Genomic DNA, 10,299 nt, shown 5'->3' with positions numbered 1-10,299 from the left:
CAAGTGTAACAGTGATCAATAACACCTCGGATGTTTCTGCTGTGAAGGATCCAGGTTGTGAACTAGTCCATCCCAAAACATCTCATCTTAAATTTATCCCAGTGCTAAGCACCAAAGAGCTGTAATCACTTTTAGGTTTGTGGTTTGTTTGTTTGCTTTCTTGTTTTTAGAAAACCAGGAAGGTTCGATGTAACCTATGTCAGGTTCTTGAGGATTCTTTCCAGACAAGGGACCATCCATATTTCTAAACACAAGTCCATCCTGTCTTTTAAATTAATTTCCTCCAGTGTTTCCCAATATAATGTGGAAGATGAGTTGCCTCTCTCTCCTCTGACAGTCCACTCCAACATAAGGAATCACTTATTGGAAGTCCCAGAATTTGGTGTCAAATATGATTTAAAGGTTGGGAAAGGGAAAAGAGGACTTGAGAAAAAAAGGAATCCCCAGGAAATGAAGCATTAAACAACCAGAAAATTGTTAGTATTTCCATCATGACATGGGGTGAATGAATAACAGGGCTTTTGACTGAATCTAATCTCTGATTAAACACTTAGTATTTATTCAAAATATGTCATGAATGATGTGTTTGTTATTAATGTCTGGAGCGTGTTTCATTATGTTCAGATATTTAGGATGGTATTGTAATTTCTAGGATACAGTAGTACAGAAGATTACACCTTAGTCAGAGGAATTAATGGAAGAGCAGTAACTGCCATTTCTAAAGCCGTGAAGCCACCTGAACATAAATATAGCAACATGACTAGGTCACACATGAGATCATCTGGACATAGACATTTAAAGCAATCCTGTGAGTTTAACAGGAGGGAGCAAAGGGAACAGGGACATTCTAAGTACTCGGAACACATAAACTCATAAAATATCTAGATTCTTTCTATTCTAGAAACTGCACCCAAATACTTATCACAAATGCCTGAGAACTGAGAATGAAGCTCCCAGGCATGAAGAATAGCATACGGCTGACGTCTGAGTTCCGGAATCAGCTCAGACTGATGTAGAACAAAGCAGCCTGCCTGATAAACAGGTTGGAGAAGAAACAGGAGGAGAAGCAGGTTATAAAGCAGACTGATGTAACTGCTGCTCACAAGGTGCCACAGAGGCAAAGGCCACCATGGCCTCTTAAATGGGGGGGAGCCTTGTCACCACTTTACACCCCACACTATTGCGCTGTTTGTAGCTGATATGAAAGACTCATAACTCTGAAACTGCACTTATCTTTATCTCGTGGTAGCACATAAAATTTATTTAATCCTCTTCTTCCATTCACCTCATCATTTCCTCTGGTGGACAGCTAATCCGTGCTCCCTTAGATGCCCTGAGGTCATTTACTGGAGTCACAAATATCCGGAAGTCATCCACTGGGGTTCACAGACCTCTGCCGTCCACTCTCTTAGGAAGTGCCACAGGTCCCTGCAGACTCCCTCCCTGGCTGCAACCTGGTAAACATAAATTTTTCAGGATGGCTTTTGATGATTCAACTTTAACTGCTGGGCACTATTGGAAAGGTTATTCAATGTGACTTGACATTGAGGATTACCTTAAAAAATAACTAGTAAACATTTATATGGGGTGAAATCACAAAATGGTCAATATAAAAACTTTTAAAATATTAAGATGAAGAAATAGATGTGATAAAGCTTCAAAGCCAAAGACAAATCTAGAAACTGTCATATTAATCAAGATGCAGATAAGAAAGGAATATCAGACAAAGGAGGAGACAGTGTGGAAGGTAAAGTTAGCAGATTTGAGAGATGTAACAGGTGCTGACCCAGAAGGATTCCCAGTGTCTGTGATGTGAGGAAGCAGACAGGTTCAGCGTGAACCTCAGGCTTTGGGAACTGAGTGGGGAAATATGAAATAGAATGAGAAACAGAGGAAGAAATTTTGGTTAGAAAAACTTGGAGTTCAAGTCAACTATGCTGAGAGTTAACTAGGATAATCCATGCATGCAGATAGGAACACACACACACAACTTAAACAAGTCAATTTTGCTAGTGTAGGGCTCAAAAATAAAAATCTCTTTAAAATTTTAGATTTTGGCAGGGCGGTGGCGCACGCCTTTAATCCCAGCATTTGGGAGGCAGAGGCAGGTGGATCTCTGTGAGTTCGAGACCAGCCTGGTCTACAAGAGCTAGTTCCAGGACAGGCTCCAAAGCTACAGAGAAACCCTGTCTCGAAAAACAAAAAACAAAAACAAAAAAAAAAAAAAAAAAACAAAATACAAAAAACAAAAAAAAAACTTTAGATTTTGAATAGCACTTACCAAACTCACCTGTCAGAGCACACACAATATCCCAGAGTCCACAGTGAGGAAAAGGAGGAATGTCAAGGACCTAATCTGCAACATTACATGTGTTCACCTCTGTCTCTTGCACACTAGAAAATACTATTATATAAAATGTGCTTTTCAGGTCCATTTCTAACATTACTGATACTTTCTTGAAAAACTGCATCCTGGACACAAGTTTTTCTACCTCGGAAGGAAGAAATGGTTTTGAAATTTATTAAGGAAACAATATTTCTCTTAATGACTATGGTTGGCACTCTGGGAAACATTTCTGTTTCTGTGAATTATATGTTCAGTTGGTGGGGAGGCCCTGAGAAGAAACCCATACACCTTATTCTTATCCACGTGGCTTTTACAAACATCATAATCCTTCTTGCAAAAGGATTGCCAAACACAATGGTAGCTTTTGGTTTGAGAAATTTCCTAGATGACATAGGATGTAAGATCATTGTTTACTTGGAGAGGGTGGCCCGTGGGGTCTCCATCTGCACCAGCAGTCTCCTCACTGTGGTCCAGGCCATCATCATCAGTCCAGAAGCATCCCAGTGGAGGAGGCTTAGACCAAAGTCTGCATGGCACATCCTTCCATTCTTTTCATTCTTTTGGATACTAAATCCTTTAATAGGTATGAACCTAATCCATTCCATCACAAGTACAAGCCTGAATATATCACAGTTTAAGAGTGAAAGCAACTGTTATTTTATGCTAGAAAGTCAGAAAACAAAATGGATTGTTCTTTCTCTCATGGTCCTGAGAGATGCTGTGTTTCAGGGAGCCATGGGAGGCGCCAGTGGCTACATGGTCCTTCTTCTCCACAAGCACCACCAGCATGTCCTCTACCTTCAGAACTCCAGGCTTCTCTACAGAACTCCCCCTGAGCTGAGAGCTGCTCAGAGTGTCCTCCTTCTGATGCTCTGTTTTGTTTTCTTCTATTGGACTGACTGTGCTTTTTCTCTAATTTTAAGTCTCTCTTCAGTGGACAATTCCTTGATGGTAAATATTCAAGAATTTATGACTCTTGGTTATGCAACTTTTAGCCCTGTTGTGTTGATTCAGAGGGATGGACTTCTGACTGAGTATTGGCATGCTCAGTGGGAGAAATTGAGAAAATGTCTCTCTCCTTTATCTGTTCAATGAATATGAAAGAGCTCTCAGTCCTGCAATATTGTCAGTAGACAAAATCTTACAAAGCAGTTTAAGCATATGTTTATTCTCAATCTTCCTGGTGACTCAGAGCCTTGAGTGGAGAGAGTGAGGAAGACCATAACAGTGACATAGAAATGACAGTGACATAGAAACCTCATTTTCTGTACTGTCACCTTTTTGAAGGTATTTTGGTTTTCTTTTTAACTTTCCTATATTTGTATTCATTTATTGTGTATGAATAGTTTGCATGCAATTATATCTGTGTAGCACATGCATGCCTGGGACCTTCAGCTTCTGGGAAAAAAACATCAAATGCCCCGTGACTGACTGAAGTTAAGTAGATGTCTCTGAAACAAATCATGACTGCCAGAAATTGACCCTGGCTGCACTGGAAGACCAACCAGCACTCTTAACTACTGAGCTATCGCTCCAGCACTGAGAAAGTAACTTTCATTAGAATTTGTAGAACTCATTTCACACCTACCATGACTGGAAGTATGCAGAAGAATTTGGTGGATTGAATCACAATTCATCGTGATTTAATCATGTTGCCAAAGGATCTGATTCTACATTCATTTAAATAAAGGATTTACTGCTTGATTTCTTAAATTGGGCACACAGAGTAAGATATTGATATAGTTCTAAGAATCTGATAGACCTATTTTGAAAAATACTTACTGATATAATCACTGAACATGAAATTGTCGAATCATTAGAGATAGGTTTATGCCTTAATTTTTAAATCTTATCAGTCATATCTGACTAGAGCCCCTGTAAACATTTGGGTGCATCATGGATTTACTTTATAATGGTGAACATGTACTTACTTTTTGCTTGGTTACACGGTATACACAAAACTTTTAAGTGATCTGTATTATTCTGTGTTATAATTTAAAAATAGCTTGCTTTTTAATATAAGGATTTATTTTTATTTATGTGTCTATATGAGTTTATGCCTCATTTTTGCAGGTGCCCACAAAGGAAAGGAGAGATAATTGGGTCCCTGGAAGCTAGAGCTACAGGCAGTCATAAGACCTATGATGTGGATGTTGAGGAACCAGGGTCCTCCCCAAGATGTGCATGTCTCTGAACGTCCCTCCTGCTCCTTGACTTTCTCATGTAAATGTGACTTGTTTGTAGTTAACATCCATTGCTTACCTTAGTCTCACGGCTCTTTTGTGAAAGTCTTTTTCTAATAGTTGATATAAATGACCAGACAAATCAAACACTTTCTAAATCAGTCTGTGTAATTTGACTCAAAAAGAAGTGGTGTCAGAACATGGAGAAGGAGTAAAGGAACGTATATTTAATCTGAATAATGAAGAGATTGCTCAACATTAAGAATATGCATGGGGGCTTTAAAACAATCTTAAATTTTTAAAAAAAGGATAGACAAGAGATATATAACTGCTGACACAGCATGACCACGGATGCCTGGACTTAAGTGGCACACAAAGTTGCTCTATTCAATTTCTCTCTAAAAGTTAGAGTGTGTTCAGAAAAAAATTGATTAAACATAAATTAAAATGTTAATACATGATGAAAAACTTAAATGAGTAGATGATAATGAAGCAAACTGAAAATGGGATTCAATAACACCCTTCAGGCAAATCACAGATTTGACAGATGGATCAGTATAGATAACTTCATCATTTCCTTATGCTGGACGCATTGCTCATCACTAGGATGGACCTGTGGACATTATACTAAATGAAATAGGTCAGCTGCATGTAGGAAAATACCACATGATTTTACTAATAAGTGGAACCTAAATACAAAAGAGAATGGAGTCTTCAGTGTGTGTTGTGCAGCCTACAGCCCTCAGAAACTACCTGCATATGGTTTCAGGTTTTGATGTTGTTGTTGTTTTAAATTTTATTATGTAAAACAATTCTCTGGGAGGCAGAGGTAGGGGGATCGTTACAAGTTCTAGCTCAGCCTGGTCTACAGAGTGAGTTCCAGGAAAGTCAAAACTACACAAAGGAAACCCTATCTTGAAAAACAAACAAAAAAGGTCAAATTTAAATATACTTTGAAAATATCCTTCCACTCTTCCAAGTTCCTCCAGAACCTCTACTCTTCCCTGTGGTAATTTCACAGACAACGAGGAGAAAGACCATAACCCAAATCACAACCATATTAAAGCAGCTTTATTTGGGGATACATCAGAGCCAAGTCAACACTGTCTCCCCTAAGACAGGGTTCATAAGACCAGACTCAATTCAATTTTCCATACCTCATTTATAGGGTAAAACCTCAAGGTGGGGGATGTTTCAAGGCATCATGGTTACAGAAGAGAGACCAGGTAGTTAAGAGTTCACAAAGCGGTTGAGGAAATCTTGGAATGTGTGTTACAGAATGTTTCATGGTTATGGGGTGGGGCACAGCCAAGCGCTGAAACAGACACTCAACTTTTACAGTCAACAGGCTTAACTTAGCTACAGACTTAAAATGGTTCCCAGAAACAAAATGGAGTAGGGCTAGTTCCTCATCTAACCACCTCAAGTTCATACATTCTCACCACTTATTCAAAACGCTCTCTTAATAATTCAGATGCTGAATCCAAGCCCAGTTCACACCCACTTGGAGGGTATGACAGCAGATCCTCAGAGTTCCTTACTCTTTTGTTTATGGCACAAGAGTTTTTAGCCTCTTTTTGTGCAGATTATATTACTTAGTAATGCTCATTGATTCACACCAGAAACACCTGATAAACAGTAACCCAGAGCTTCCTCCTAGGCCAGAGTAGTGACCAGGAGGGTCTGTCCAGGACAGGACCAGTGACCAGGAGCCACATCCCAGGCCAGCCCAGCACGGCTCTCACCTCCTCTCAGCCCTGTGCCCACAGCTATTTACAGTGCATTGCATCAGCAACTGGAAAGGCCCCCCAGGTGGGACAGTACATGACAGAAAAGCATCCCTAAGGTAGATGAAGTTGTACAGGGACCATGGAAGAGGGTTGAAGGGGAGGGGAGGGGAAGGAAGGAGAGCAGAAAAAAATGAGTAGCTCAATAAAATCAATAAAAAAATAAAAATTTAGGTTTATGATTCTTTTAATATCCCTTAGAAGATTACCTTCAGAGATAATGAAGTGATTGATCTTTTTTTTTTTTTTTTTTTTTTTTTTTTTGTAAGAAAAGAAAATGCAGCCTGGCAGTAAAAGACCTGGCTGAGAAAAAGACTTTGCTTGCTTACACTCTATAATAAACTGTTTGGGTATGAAAGTATGTGGGTTTGTAAGTGCCACAGCTCTGAAGGGAACGGAATCCTGACTGTCTGAAGTCAGGCAACACCTACAGCTGTTCTGGTCAGGGATGGTTTCCCTGCAGGACCATAGAGGCCTGCTCCTCTCTGAGAGAGACTTTACAGCTCAACTCTGCTCCACTCTGCTAAGAGCTTCCCAGCAGAGATGTCCACTGCTTCTCTCCTCTGCTCCACTGAGGGAGCTTCCCAGCAGAGATGCCTGTTGTTCCTCTGCTCTGACAGAAGTAGCTACTTCTCTGCTTCACTCTGCTAAGGGGGAATCTCCTAAACGCCAGACATCCAGACACCTCTCACATTCCCACTCTCCTCTCACCCCTACCCCCTACTCCCCCACCCCTCACTCCACTACCTCCACTCCCCAACCCCCACAAAATTGTAGTAGTTTGCTCCTGTGAAAATTGGTCCTTCTCTGCTCTGCCTGGAATCAGCCCTATATGAGCCCAGTGCCTGTTCAGCTGGGAGCTGACTTGCTGACTTTTTCCACCCTGGGAGAGGCAGCTGCTCTCTGGATTCTTCTCTCCCGATAAATCTCTTGAATGACTTTTTGGGTGAAGATTCACACTGTCGTTTATTTGCCTTAATGTTTTGGAGGGGACATGGAGTTTTGCTATGTGGTATCAGTTGTTCTGGAAACCATTTTATAGCCCAGGCCTTGACCTGGTAATCTGCCTGCCTGAGCATTTGCCACCACACCACAGTCTGTCCTAATGTTTTAATACATCCAAACATTAAATAAGTTAAGCATTATAATGATTTTCATAAAAAAAAATAAGACTAGTTCAAGGCAACCTAAGACTAAGTAGGTGAAAAGTAGATTCTTACCATCTTCCTGTCTACCAGCCTTGTCATGTGACTTTTAGTGTTTTTTCCTTTTGTAAAATTGTAAAAAAAAAAAAAAAATTCTCTTTGAAAATATCCTTCCACTCTTCCAAGTTCCTCCAGAACCTCTACTCTTCCCTGTGGTAATTTCACAGACAACGAGAAGAAAGACCATGACCCAAATCACAACCATATTAAAGCAGCTTTATTTGGGGATACATCAGAGCCAAGTCAACACTGTCTCCCCTAAGACAGGGTTCATAAGACCAGATTCAATTCAATTTTCTATACCTCATTTATAGGATAAAACCTCAAGGTGGTTTGAATTTGCCAAATCACAAAGAATGAAAACAGGATAGGGTAGACGGAGGTGAGAAATTACCCTTTTCTGTGGTGGGTTTGCACAACAGAAGTTACCACAGCACAGTAAACTGGTCACCAATTGCTCGACATTGCCAGGTTCCAAAACCACTAGGAAAACAGTGATGACAAGGTGGGACAATCCTAACCATGTTAGATCTCAAATAATCACCAGGAGAAGCTCTGACTAGCGGACTCTCAAATGATGCCATCATGGGTCTGTAGACCACACTCCAGGCCAGAGCCTCATTGGCACAGGGTCTCGCTTTCTTTCAGTCACTATGGCTGACACTGAACTTCTGGGGTTTGCTAATCACTTTGCCTGTAAATCCATGCTCCTTCACCACTGACCTGCACAGGTGCATGCTGCTGAGCTATGGACCAGGAGACCTGGGTAGTGAGCTACTGAAGACATCAGCTTGGTGAAGGCCAAGAACCACGGCTTTGCCCAGCAGAAGGACATTGCTTGTGCTGAGCCCTCATAGCCTCAGGTCCAGGAGGACAGAGAGGGTTCAGGATGCCCTGTGACCCTGCTTCCCTGCAGCTCCCTGTGCTGCAGGATCCCCAGGGAGGTTCGTGTCTGTCACTTGTGTGCCCTGCCTGGAGGACCCTGGGATGGCTAAGGGCTGTTCACGAAAGCTGCCCATCAGCTCACTACAGTTCCTACTGGAAGAGAAACGGAAACACCTCATTAGTTCCTGCTGGGTGTGGAGCCGAACCAACTCTCTGCAGCTAAGGATCAAACAAGCATCGGGCAGAAAGGAAGCTCAGTCCTTCCTGGTCTCTTCCAGGTCCAGGAGTTGAAACTCTTCAGAGTGAAGAAAGAGAAAGGCCACGCTGCCGGCCTGTATAATAGTGCTCTTTGCTTAGATAAAGTAGGTTTTTAATAAGATCCAACAAGGTTAAAGACCACCTTCAGAGCATTATGAAGTAAATGCATGCTAGGGAGGAGGGCTCTTTCTCTACAGCACTTATATTTACAGGTTGTATGAGTTTCATGAGTGGACAGTCTCTCTCGAGTGGAAAGTCTCTCTCATGAGCAGTCTTTCTCATGAGTGGAGATTCTCTCTCATGCGTGGACAGTCTTTCTCACAAGCGGACAGTCTCTCTCACGAGTGGACAGTCTTTCTCACGAGCGGACAGTCTCTCTCATGAGTGGACAGTCTCTGAGTGGACAGTCTCTCTCACGAGCGGACAGTCTCTCTCACGAGCGGACAGTCTCTCTCACGAGTGGACAGTCTCTATCATAAGTGGACAGTGTGAACAGAACGAGAGATCTGTTCCTCACCTAGCATTTTCATCCAGATCCATATACCATCTATATTTTCTCACGCATCTTTAAAAGTAAATGTGATACAGAGTCTTCAACAAAGATACCTTTGATACACGGTGTGAAATGACTCTCACAGAAAAACAAAATGTACTTATCCATTTCCTTCCAATATATCATCTGGTGGATACAGTGAGAGCACTTGACATTTTGCTTAGAGAATTCTCTGTACACTACAGTAGGAACAGCTGCCCCAGGCTGTGTACTACCTCACTTTAGACAAATGAGGGAAAACTAATGATTATCCACGTCTGTACCCACAGGAGCCATAGCATGAGACCAACAGGGAAAGAGGTGTCATGGTGTAACTGTGCTGGTAGGAGAGCAGACGTTCTAAGGAGAGATGTTTGTCACCTCTATTTCACAATCTAAGTATTAGGAAATAAACCCAAAGAATTAACATATGCCCAGGAGTCAGCCCCGCCCTTGGAGAGGAGAAAGGCTGAAGCCCTGGGACTGTTAGGCACATGTTGGTCTGAGTATGGCAAACACGGCACTGGGAGGTTTTGCCCTTTCCCCTTCCTCTCTCTTGCTCAACCATTAGACTACATTCCTAAAGCTGGCCACCTAGGGCTTTTCTCTTACTGGCCATTTTGTTATGTCTGACTCATTCTTGAGGTTGATCACCACAGTCCAACTCTCAAAACATCAAGGTCAAGGAATCCAAATTCCTTATATTCACTAACCTAATTAAAATACTCAATCAAAACTTACCAAGTCATCCTGGCTCATTCTAACACAGACCTCGCCTTTTTCCCTCTTAAAACTAACACTTGCAAAGATGTTTACTCCTGTTTCTGCCTGATTCAGATTCAGCCACCTTGTCTCTTTGCCTTGCTTAGTAAAGGATCTCTGTGTTTGGTTTGTGCTTGGGAATTGGTGTTTGGGTGTTTGGGTCTATGCCTAATCTGCTGTCCAGAGGAGAGCACCCTGAAGTACGCAGAGAAAGAAAGATTCTTTCTCTCCTTGAATTTGCCAAATCACAAATAAATCCATTTGCTTAATCAGTTTGTTTCTTAATTTCCTTAAGGAAGCAGTGGCATGAAGAAATTCTGTGTTTTCCACTTTTCATGTG

The 10,299-nt window shown here is 41.6% G+C and overlaps 1 pseudogene; it reads left to right on the top strand.

Moving 5' to 3' along the window:
* Nucleotides 1–2,497: 2,497 nt before the first annotated feature.
* LOC130885707 (vomeronasal type-1 receptor 4-like) lies at nt 2,498–3,342 on the top strand (annotated as a pseudogene).
* The last annotated feature ends 6,957 nt before the right edge of the window (nt 3,343–10,299 follow it).

The sequence above is a fragment of the Chionomys nivalis genome, chromosome 13 (assembly GCF_950005125.1).
Source record: "Chionomys nivalis chromosome 13, mChiNiv1.1, whole genome shotgun sequence".
In the NCBI taxonomy this organism is placed as follows: domain Eukaryota; kingdom Metazoa; phylum Chordata; class Mammalia; order Rodentia; family Cricetidae; genus Chionomys; species Chionomys nivalis.
Note: the sequence above shows the minus strand (reverse complement) of the source record. Positions and strands in the feature narration are given on the sequence as shown.